At 38.7% G+C, this 12,429-nt stretch overlaps 1 protein-coding gene and 1 long non-coding RNA gene across 4 annotated transcripts in view; one reads left to right on the top strand and one right to left on the bottom strand.

Moving 5' to 3' along the window:
• LOC132710946 (uncharacterized) overlaps positions 1–3,980 on the top strand; it is an 81,482-nt gene extending 77,502 nt beyond the window's left edge. For both annotated transcript variants that reach the window (XR_015732536.1, XR_015732540.1), the window contains one exon: positions 3,822–3,980. This is a non-coding gene — a long non-coding RNA (uncharacterized LOC132710946). The remainder of the gene's footprint in view (positions 1–3,821) is intronic.
• STK10 (serine/threonine kinase 10) overlaps positions 1–12,429 on the bottom strand; it is an 81,035-nt gene that overhangs the window by 62,733 nt on the left and 5,873 nt on the right. The gene's annotated exons all lie outside the window — the stretch shown is intronic.

Genomic DNA, 12,429 nt, shown 5'->3' with positions numbered 1-12,429 from the left:
TAGCTTTTCTCACTATTAAAGTGGGGGGGAACAATCCACATATCCTGCCAAAATCCTCTCTCCATTCCCACCCCACATCTCGCTCTCTCTTTTACAGATATTTATACATGTATATAAAGAGAGAAAGAGAGAGAGAGAGAGAGAGAGAGAGAGAGAGATGTTGCAACAGAAACAATTATACATTGAACAATAGCAACGGAAATTACAAAATCCCTTTTCAGCTTTACTCAGTAACCAGAGTGGCCTTTCTGTTCATCTTTCAGAGGATGTGAAACAATGATTCAGGAAAACAAACTTGTATTTAGAACACTAATAGCTCTAGCAAGATGAGACCAAAATCCTATATTCACAATCTCCCAGTATCTACCCAATATTCTATTTTTCCCTCACCACCAAGTAAAAAGACAGGTATCAAGAGTATAGAGAAAAAAACTGGAATAGTAATTAGGAATGTTACATGAATGAGTAATTCTGAAGTACTAAACATGCCACATATCTTTGGAGAATCGCTCAAGTTTCTCTTTTGTTTGTTATAATATGCATATGTTGAGGACAAAACTAATATTAGGTCAACAGCAATCTCATATTCATTTACGTACGTTTTTTTTCCCAATGATTTTTCTCTTGAACTAATCCTCTACCAGGCCTATTGTGGTGCTGCCCCTTAACATCATAATTCAGAATGGTGATATAAAACATGGGAACCCACTATCTCAGGGGTGTCAAACTCGTGGCCCGCAGACCGAATGCATCACACACTGGCCACATCCACCTCCGGTTTAGCAAAGGGGGAAAAAGTCGTGATATGTCACGTGACGACGTGACGATGCGAGTTTGACACCGCTGCACTATCTGCTTAATTCACGAGGACGCTGGAATGAACCAAGTCAGAATTCCAATAATTTCACATTCCCTTAAATAAGCCAAACAAAGGATCTCAGGGCAATATAAAATATGATGGCTTCTGCCAGTTTCCTCTGTATCAAAGTCACACAATGTATTAATATATTATTAAAGTGAAACAGAAGTTCCCAGTGTGGTTTTTTGTTTTTTCCATTTTGAAATGTTGAGTTGCATTTTTGAAGGGAGAGAGGCTTAAATAAAAACAAGGTATGGGTTTGCTCAGAATTTTGGTATCGGCAGCACTCCAGGATATGAAACATTCTTACAGTTTTCAATGGTCCTGTGTTGGTCATTGCAGGCACTACTTGTGCAGTCAGCTGGCAACAAAGACATCAGGTTGAATATTGTTTCAATGATAGAAATATGTGGCAATGTGGCAGGCTTTCTCGTTAAGGTCTTCAGCCAGATGTATGGCATTTTCGAATCTTGAGTTTACTCAGTTTCCTACACCAAAACTTTGTAGACTTTTGTGCTGAAATGAAAACACCTGCCTGAAAATTGTGACTGGATGAAGAACACGGTAACCATTATGATTAAATAGTTATCAACAACATTTTGAAGAACTTTAGGTAAAAGTTCCCCCGCACATGCGTGCTAGTTGTTTCCAGCTCCAGGTGCGGTGCTCATCTCCGTTTCTAAACCGAGGAGCCAGTGCTGTCCAAACATGTCTCCGTGGTCATGTGGCCAGAATGACTAAATGCCAAAGGCACACGGAACGCTGTTACCTTCCCACCAAAGGTGGTCCCTATTTTTCTACTTGCATTTTTTACGTGCTTTCGAACTGCTAGCTTGGCAGAAGCTGGGACAAAGTAACGTGAGCTCACTCTGTTACGCGGCACTAGGGATTCAAACTGCTGAACTGCCGACCTTCTGATCGACAAGCTCAGCTTCTTAGCCACTGAGCCATCGAAGAACTTTAAATCCCACTTATTTGTTTTTTAAAAGTTGATTTTTGTCTAACGAGTGCTTTAAACAGCCCTTGGTATCCACCACCACCCCCAGTTAAAAATAAAGGAATGCTTTATTCAAAAATCAATTCTTAGCCACATGCCTATTGTGAACAGCCTGGAAAATTAAGCAACCTTTTCTTCTCTCCTCCTATCTGAAACCTGCAAAATTATTGTAACAGTTCAGCATTATGGAGAGCAATTTTCCATTTGATTTCAGAAACCTATAGACATATTGCAAACACAGGAGGTGATTGCCCAATTACCACAAATATTGACTGCCTAATGCCCAATGAATTGTAAAACCCAACTGTTTCATTTTAAGGAAAATTATTGGAAGAGCCAACTTTCATATAAAGTGAATGTGAATGGTTCTTACATTCCTAGCCGGAATAGCTATTACCTTGGGAATTTATGAGTTCTGATCCTAACACAACTGGAGGGCATAGGTATGTTTGTTGTTTGTTTGTTTAACAAATTTTATAGCTGCCCAGCTCACAAAGGCAATTTTGGATGGCACACAACAATCGGATAGGTTGGAGAACATTGCACTAAATAGTCAGCACTTATCCCTAGCAACTCATCATGCTTCAACAAGCTACTGAGAATCTATGCGAGTTCTTTCCAAAAAGAAATAGGATTGTAAGTATGATTCATTACTGGAAAGGAACTAATATATGTTTTCAAACAACTAAAGATAAACATGAAAATAAATTCATTTTCAGACTCGCTAAGGCATTGCTACCAGTGCATATGGGCAATACGTATTAGTAGTTTCTCACTAAGTATATTGATGGGCCTGTTCTGATCAAATCAAGGAACAATGCCCCTCTAACATTGCACAAAACTTAAAATCATTACATCGGTTGTCAAAATTTATGGTCCTGAAGCTATGTCTACATAGATTTCCTCCCAGTCTAGTCAGTAATAACTGGTTCTCAAAATGGTCAATCAAATTCTGATTCAAAATAATGCCAATGAGGAATACGCACATTATGAAAATAATTCTTAAGTACACCAGACTTTGAAGAAATATGCATGGCTTTGCCAGTCATTAAAGAGCCCAGCTTTTTGCAGGTTTCTGAACAAGCTGAAAACTTTAAATATTCCACTTGTTAAAGTTATAAATCATGTGGCTATTAAAAGCAGCAGCACCAAATTTTTTCAGAGTTGTGTAAAAGGATTTCTCTTTTTCATAGATAACAGGGAGGTGGTTTTCTCACACATTCACAAAGTCCAAAGTGCATTTTCAGAATAATTTCAAAGTGAGCACATCTCTAAGAGGCATTTTGAAGCAAAAATTATTTTGCGTTTATGAGAACCAGTCTCAGTATACACTGGGGGAAATATCTATGATGTATTTTTGTGGGTTGCTTAGTGATTCATAATTCCTTATCTTTATCTTTGTCCTGGTGACCCATGTATATATCATCTTATTGCTTGGGAAATGTAGACTAGTGGTAGGGAATTTCCTTGGCCATGATTTGTTATTGCTCTTTATTTACAAGTGTGGCACTACAATATAAACAATAGATACACATAAGGCAGATTTAAGCATTTTATAGTATTCTGCTCAAGATTTTAAAATTTATTACTTTGTCATTCATGAACTCACAATATGGGTTTGGTTGTGTTTGTATCACTAATTAAATTTATGACCTGCAATAAAACTGCAATAAAACACTTACATGTTTGGTATATATCTGATTTTTCAATCTTAAAAGCTCAGTTACTTAGAGCAGATAATATTGTGTTGCAAAACAGATTATTCCCACCCCTCTCCATTTTTCAAAGTGCCCTGACTGTTCCAACAACTTTCATTAGGTACAAGATCACAATTTAACTTAGATTAAAGGGTTAAAAGTTCCAACTTCCAACAGCAGTTGTCAAGTTTCGTTGCTCTTTTGCTTAATAAATACAGAATGTTCTCACCCAGAACCAGATCATAATTCTGAATATTTACATTTACAGTTGAAGCAAGAAGAGAGATTCCAAAGTTAAGGACTTCGTCAAGAACAATATGGAGACTGTCACTAATAATTAAGAAAACCTGTGTTTTTGTCATATGATAAAAGCATGGGGTGGATGTGGAAAATTGTGTAAGGTAAAGTAATAGAAGGTATTGCAACCTAGCTTTTTGATAGTAAAAGAAACATATTTTAGTAGGTTTCGGCTTCTTGGTTGTATGGAATAATTTGGTCACCTAGCAGTAACTGAAAATAAAAGTGTAAGAACACAGAGGTGGTACATACATTGCCCAGGAAAAGAACGCTTACTTATAGAAATTTCTTGGTAAATCCCAAAAGATGTATCAGAATAAGAGCATTCAGAAGAAGACAGTTCTAACGCGGAATGGCAGCCATATATTCTCCTGTTAATATGCCAATCAGAATGTGTTCTGGTGAGGAACAGAAACTGTCCATTAGTGCAAAGAGAGAGAGAAAAAGGAAGAGTTGCAATCTAACTGAATTGCCCAAGGTGGAAGACTTGTCTAGATGCCAGTAAAAGAAGAAAGAATATTGAAAAATGCAGAAGTACTAAAGCTGGATTGCACAAGGATCCAGGTGCAGGGTCAAAACACGTTCTTCCCCCTCCCCTCTACCCATGCCTTCCTTCTGAATTGTCACATGATTTATAGTACATCTGTCAAGGAAGGAAGCTCTGCTTAAAAAGATTCTTCCTAAAATGCCAAAGGCAAGACTCCCATGCGGAGGTTAAAATATGTAAACTTACAGCTCCTACTGCCACTGAGGCTTTGCCTATGACTATTTGCAGTCGCACATCTAATGTAGTTAAAATTATTTTTTTTTATTTATCCATATTTGGAATAATGGAAACAACTTTCATTTTTGATATTTTTACTGCCCATAATTTTTCCACATGTGCATGCATTTTGAAAAAGCCAGGCCTGGACTGGTAGGCATCTGGCTATGTAAAACAAACTTGAAGAGAAAGGAAAGAACACTTTCATATATGCCATGTTGTGTATTATATGCATGTCAGTATACCTAAACAAATTCACATTTTTATATACTTAACTGTTCTGAATTTGAACACCAGTAAACATGCTTGCTCTTTTCTCATACATTGCAATGGCTAAAAAAGAAACAAGAGACTAATTGAGCCATGGTGGCGCAGTAGTTAGAATGCAGTATTGCAGGCTAACTCTGTCTACTGCCAAAAATTCGAACTGACCGGCTCAAGGTTTACTCAGCCTTCCATCTTTCCGAGGTGGGTAAAATGAAGACTCAGACTGTTGGGAGCAATATGCTGACTGTGTAAACTGCTTAGAGAGTGCTGTAAAGCACTATGAAGCAGTATCTAAGTCTACGTGCTATTGTTATTGCTATACTATTGTAGGAAGTTAGCACCCACCCCTTTCCTGGAAGAGTGAAATATTTTAGGAAATATGAAAAAGGCAGAATATTATATTTCCCTGGGATAAGCATGTTTTGAAGCAGCTCCCATCTTCCTGCCCCCACCCTTTGTCAATGGGCCATTAAGGCCTGGGCCGGTCTTTTCTACATATCAAAGATCTACCTCCTTCAGGCAGAGCCATAGTAGGAATTGCCAAAGATCCCACAAAGATAGGATTAGCCCTCTACACAATAGCAGCAGAAACTCACCACATGTGACCTGGGAAACACATGTGACCATCAGCCAGCAAGGCTAGCTAAGACCCCCACCCCCTGGGAGTCTGACAACCAATCAGGATACTCTTTCGGGGCCCCAAGAAATGCAGAGCCAGAGAGAGCATAAAAACGCGAGGATTTACTGTATCTGCCCTTTTTCTGTTCAGGAACTCAAGCCATGTGATCCTGTCCACCATTAAACCATCTTTCGAAGCAGTCTCCATGTTTCCAGTGTCTTTTTCCCCACTTGGAGCAGAACCCAGAAGGAGATTTCTTCCAACAATATGATATATCTTAACCAGGCTGGGAAATATAACCTACCACTTTCCCCCAGAATATAATAATAATGCCTTCATAGATAAACTCAAATACAATGGCATTCATCTCTCATTATTATAACAGTACAAAAATATAACAGTACAATGATAGATCAAATATAAACCAACAATAAACTTGTGCAGGAAAGCCTGAAACAATAAGTAGTGTTAAAGAAGCACCACATGACTTTTACAATCCATGGCTATTTTTAGAAATTTGGCAACCCTTTTGGAAATGGTTGAAATTTGGTCCCATAGCAGGAAAGCAGTGACCTCCTGCTCAGAAGAACAATTAAGATTTCTAACCATTGTCCTTTCCTCCAGTTGGCCTCTGGGAATAGTCCAAGGAGGGGTGATTAGAACTCTGGTTCTATCTGCCTGAAGATCTAGATATCAAATCTCCCATTTGTGATTAGCTGTGGTTTTGTCAGGCCAAGGGGCAACTAATGCAGGAAAGGAAGGTCAAAAATAGGTGAAATCAAGGCTTAAAACAGAGTATATAACTCTTACAGTTTAAGTGCAAGAATGGAACTATGTAAATTCCACTCCATGTTTAGTTGTTAGAATTGTACTTTTCTTCCAGAAATAAATGAAAAAGTAACCAGAACATTGAGTCAAATTGTCTTTGTGTTTTGTCAGCTACTTTCCTTTTGCTGAATGTCTGTGGAGATTTTCAATCATTCAGGTTATAGTTGTCGCAAAGTGCTTTTTTTCCTGAAAAGACAACTGGATTGTTTTTTTTCTTGAGGAAGAAGAAAACATTTTGCTTCTCATACAAGAAGCTTCATCAGTTCTGATGATGGGGGGATGGAAGGATAGATTCTGATAGGATGGGGGTGGGGAGAATGGAAGGACTGTATTTTTTTGAGGTCATCTGGTCGTTAGCACTCTCTCTGAGAGCTGTTAAGGCCACTTGGGAGTTTATCTGTGCCCCCAGGGTCACCTGAATCAGGGTGCAATTGTCTGTGGAATCTTCAAGGAACTGCTGCAAGAGCTGTGTTGTAGACAGGCAATAAGTGGTGTCTTATTACTCCCTCTCTCTCTCCCTCTGCCCAAGTGGCCTCAACAGCTCTCAGAGAGAATGCGAATAGAATAGAATAGAATAGAATAGAATAGAATAGAATAGAATTTTTTATTGGCCAAGTGTGATTGGACACACAAGGAATTTGTCTTGGTGCATATGCAATCAGTGTACATAAAAAAAAAGATACGTTCGTCAAGAATCATAAGGTACAACACTTAATGAGTAAGTAAAATTATCAAGGGAAGGGGATAGAATTTGTCACCTTCTCTCTCTCTCTCTCACACACACACCCTGCCCTCCAAAACAATGGTTCTTGCCTTGACTGAATTACCATGTATCTGGATTGCTTTGCTGTTGCTTTGTGGGGAGAAAAAACACTGTGAAGTTTGAGCTGTCCATTCACTTCAGGATTGCTGGGATTAAATCAAATCAAATCAAATCCCTTTATTATAGTCTTTGACCAGCATTTACAGTATTGCAAAAAGAGAAATAGTTTGGTAATAACAATTTGTTATTGAAGAAAACATGATAGGACAATTAAATGACATATCTAATTAAAGGTCAGGAGTGTAACACAGAGGGATCAGTTATCTGCTCCAATCCACTGCATCATTGCACTTAATAATAAGTTACTGTCATGTTAAGTGTTATGACTAAATCCTTCCAAATACTACAAATTTCCTAATTACAAAATGTTAATGAAGTGTTCTGGTTTTGCTTTTTCTCCAAAGGATTGTAGGGAGGTTTTGGTGTGACAAATACTGAGCTATCCTCTACTTTTATTTATGTATTAGATTAATAGCCTGTTTTTCTTTAGAAGTGCAAGGTGGCTTCCATTGAAATGTCATATGATTCATCCAGCCACAGTAGATCAAGGCAGACTGGGCTGACAAATAATAACTAGCCTAAAGCTGAAATTCCATGGCTGAAGGTGGATTTTAACTTGGATTCCCCAGTCCTAGTCCAGCATCTTAAAAGTAGCACACTAACTCTCAGTCTGAAGATGAACAATTTAGGAAAGCTGTAACAAAATAATGCTGCGCCACACGTATGTAGATTAGCACAACCTACCAAAATAAAGTTACGCCCAGTACAGAATGGTTTCATTTGTTTACTGTGCATGTTCTTGCAAGCCATTTGAGCTCCATCCAATCGCCATGCTAGCCTGATAAATTTGTGAAGTCACCAGGAGTCTATCTGAAGACTTCATCTATTTAAAGTTGGGTGTAGGACTACCTAGGGAGTAGGAGGGATGGTACAGTGGTGGGTTTCACTTACCTTTGCTACCAGTTTGCTCGCGTGTACGCCACTTCTGCACATGTGCAGAGTGTATTTGATGATGTCCAGGCGGGTGGATGGAGCTTCTCGCCACCGCTGCTACCAGTTCGCCTGAACCAAGGTGAACCGGTAGCAACCCACCACTGGGATGGTAGTGATCATCCTAGATTATTGGGGCATCACATAAATAGCAATGACTGGCAATGCTCACCACGACAGTCATCTTGTGAATGAATATGCCCACCTGGTAGCAATTTTATGAGAATGTCCATGTCCTCAAAGTTCCAAATATGTCCATTGGTTCAGAAGATTAATGAATCAGTGCAGAAGCCAGGCAGACTAGGTAGAAACAGTAACAGGCAACCCTCCTTTATGAACCAATTTGAGTCGTAGAGATTGCATCCAATCTGCATTTTTGGCAGTCTTATGAAAGCTACCTGCCGTTGCCTTTTTCCAGGACTGTTTTGACTGCCCCATCTTATATGATTGGTCAGCCATAAAGGCAGCAATTTCATGGTTCCAGCAGCATACTTTGATGTTATAGTCCTGAGGAGAGTTCTAGTAGGACAGCTGCAACTTGCTTCATTATCTAGATCAAATTGCCAGCAAACTTCCCTCAATTGTATAATATCTACATTTGTGATATGTAAACATGTTGCCTTTCCTTTACTGTTCAGAGCCAGAAAATATACAGGAGTATAATTAAAGAAAACATGGTTTAGCGAAATGTTTTCTTTCCCCAGCCCTGCAAAAACAAGATGCTCAGAATTAAATCCATGTTATGCTAAATAGAACACAGGATATATCTGGATGTTAGCAATCTTTTCCCCAGGAACTGCAAAGAAAATATGTGTGTATTTACATTTCGGTGTATGTGTGTGTAAAGACTTAAAGGCATTCCCTCTCCCTCTGTTGACAGCTTAGTTTTAAAAAAGTGGGGGAGGGATGACTATAACAATTATTAACACTTCCTAAGATCTAGTTAAAGTTTCTGGAATTTATATCTTCCTTGTTGCAATTATGTCCAGTTCCATTAATGAAATACTGAAATGCATAGTCTGTCATGCAGAAGCATGTCCATTCAAATAATCCAGCAAAAGGAAATGATTTTCTTCATTCTTTGATGAAGAATTCTGAATTATAACTGTTACATTTGGAAGCAACCAAATTCCTATTCTGTTAATTCCAGGAAACATGGCATGAATATACTTTATTTTCTCAAGCATAAAGTGACACCACAGCCAAGATGCTGATCTCAGAGAATGGGAGGTTCAAAGAAGAGAAAGGAAAAGCTGCAAGTCTCCTTACAGGAAAAGCATCTGGAGCTTCTCAAAAAGTAGAATTATGAAATATTTGGGTTAGCATCTCAACTGTTTGAACGACAAGGATAATTCTGTGTTCAGTGCCAGATGCAGATGGCAAATACAAATAAGCTTTAAATTACAGCAAGAAAAACAGCCATCTGAAATTGGAAGTTAAAGGATGTCTAAAATTGAGTGAAACATTAGCAGAACAGAGTTTTAAAATGCCTCTCAACCACGTATATGGGACCCCCAAAAAAAAGATTAAAAAGGGAAAATAATCAGCAGGAAGTTACTTCAGCACATTGTTTATTGGAGGAACTGAAAGTCACACAGATCACTGTGTCGAAAACACATCCTGTCCCCTATCCTGCCACAGTCAGATTATCAAGGGCGTTGGTGTCCTCACTGATATCACTGTGCTCCAGAGCTGAGCAATTCACCAGACACACAGATGGTGCACAATTATTTTCTCTCTGAGACAATTCTTTCATGGGACACCTTCACATTCAACATGTTTGAAATACTGTAGGAGTTTAACCTGGCTTGGAATCAGACTGTAATGGCAATACAACATGATTGTGCAATCCTTCTATCGGTTTTCTTCTGCTACTTAGAATAGAATAGAATAACAGAGTTGGAAGGGACCTTGGAGGTCTTCTAGTCCAACTCCCTGCTTAGGCAGGAAACCCTACACTACTTCAGGCAAATGGTTATGCAACGTCTTCTTAAAAAATTCCAGTGTTGGAGCATTCACAACTTCTGGAGGCAAGTTGTTCCACTGATTAATTGTTCTCACTGTCAGAAAATTTCTCCATAGTTCTAAATTGCTTCTCTCCTTGATTAGTTTCCACCCATTGCTTCTTGTCCTGCCCTTAGATACTTTGGAGAATAGGTTGACTCCCTCTTCTTTGTGGCAGCCCCTCAGATATCGGAACACTGCTATCATGTCTCCCCTAGTCCTTCTTTTCATCAAACTAGACATACCCAGTTCCTGCAACCGTTCTTCATATGTTTTAGCCTCCAGTCCCCAATCATCTTTGTTGCTCTTCTACTAGTTCTCAACTTTGTTACAGTTTAACAGATTGTCCTGTAGTTTACACGAGCAGTCAATTTTATTTGGTGATTTTAGTCGGAGCATCTGTTCCTTGGAAGGGGAGTTTTGAGAAACGAACAAGCTGCTCAAGCATTCTGAATGTCAAGTGGCCAAGAGTCTTTTTTTTTTTTTAACTGCTGAATTTAACTTTCATAATCCATCTTTCCCTTGCCTGTTCACATCAACAGAAGACTAAAAGTTTTGCCCATCTTCTTTATGTTTCAGAACATTTATTTTATTGGGGGTAGAAGGGAAAAAAAAGGGCAGCTATTAATAGCAGGAGTTTTTTTTTTTGCGGCAGTCTCTGCCGATTTAATATATTCCGCATATGCCAAGAAACTCTCAGAATTCTTAACCAGTATGATTGCTAGGAATGCTGGTGGCAAATTTTGACAATTGTAATCTAATATGTCAAGTATTCAATTTAACTTGACCTTTGTTGGACATTTTTTTCCTACCAATAGCAATCACTAATGCAGAATGGGTGACAGGAAAATGAAAAGAACAGTAGAGTCAAAACATAGCTTTTCCCCCCCCTTAATGTTAAAGAAGAACCTGACTCCAAATTGATACTTTCAATAAGTATCGGGGGGGGGGGGGAACACTCTTCTAAGTTATTTCAAACTACAACCCACTGGTTTAAAAACCAACATCAAGACCAGCTAACCCAAGTAAAGATCCCCAAAAAGTTATTTAAACCATCTTCTGGAGTCATCCAACCATTATTATTAAAAAAATAGCAGTACTGTAATGAAGGCAGGTTTTATATTGCCTAATTGTCTTTTTGCACCTTCAAGTTAGTTTTTGATTCCTGGCAACTGCCTGGACATTTCCGTGCAGTTTTCTTGGCAAGATTTCAGAAGTGGTTTGCTATTGCCTGCTTTTTAGGGCTAATAGAGTGACCGGCACAAGGTCACCCAGCTGCTTTTTTGCCTAAAGCAGAACAAGCTCTCACAGTCTCCTGGTTAACTTGACATCTTAACTACTGCACCACACTGGCTCTCTCATTAATAACTAGTGACAGGAAAGGATAGTATAATTTACTAGTGACAATCCTGTCTATGGGGAAAGTAATACAGGAATACAATGTTGTGTATATGTTGAATAGTATGCCGGCCAATGGATTGCAAAGGATGCCAAAAAAAATCTAACAAGCAGTACACATTTTATATTTTAGATACTGTTTTATAATAACAAAGACTGTTTAAAATGATATTATAGGCATCTGAGTATTCTCCAAGTCTTAGACACCCTCTAATTATGTCTTGCAATCCTGCCTACCAAAGTTAGATGTATAGAACTATGAAATATTTATTCCTTGGAAGACAGTGCCCTCATGAAATGTTGAGCTGATTTTGGACTGAATTAACAAAAGGAAACTGAAAAAAATTAATTGACTATATTTCAGGACATAATAATAATTTCTTTTATAATCCTTATGATAAATTTTCTTCAAATGTATCTTTCTTGATATTTCCATTAAGGTAAAGGTTCCCCTTGCGCATATGTGCTAGTTGTTCCCAACTCTAGGGGGTGGTGCTCATCTCCGTTTCAAAGCCGAAGAGCCAGCGCTGTCTGAAGACATCTCTGTGGTCATGTGGATGGCATGACTAAATGCCAAAGGCTCACAGAACACTGTTACTTTCCCACCAAAGGTGGTCCCTATTTTTCTGCTTGCATTTTTTACGTGCTTTCGAACTGCTAGGTTGGCAGAAGCTGGGACAAGTAATGAGAGCTCACCCCGTTGTGCGGCACAAGGGGTTCGAACCGCTGAACTGCCGACCTTTCGATCGACAAGCTCAGTGTCTTAGCCACTGAGCCACCATGTCCCTTTTAATGGATATTATTGTATCCATTACAATATTTCCATTACAATGTGATTATTGCCTACATGATAACTAAGTTCCAGAAAACAGATCAATGCTCTGACC

This window comes from Pantherophis guttatus, chromosome 2 (assembly GCF_059756535.1).
Source record: "Pantherophis guttatus breed Tessera chromosome 2, ASM5975653v1, whole genome shotgun sequence".
In the NCBI taxonomy this organism is placed as follows: domain Eukaryota; kingdom Metazoa; phylum Chordata; class Lepidosauria; order Squamata; family Colubridae; genus Pantherophis; species Pantherophis guttatus.
This window is presented reverse-complemented; position numbering and strand designations above follow the sequence as displayed.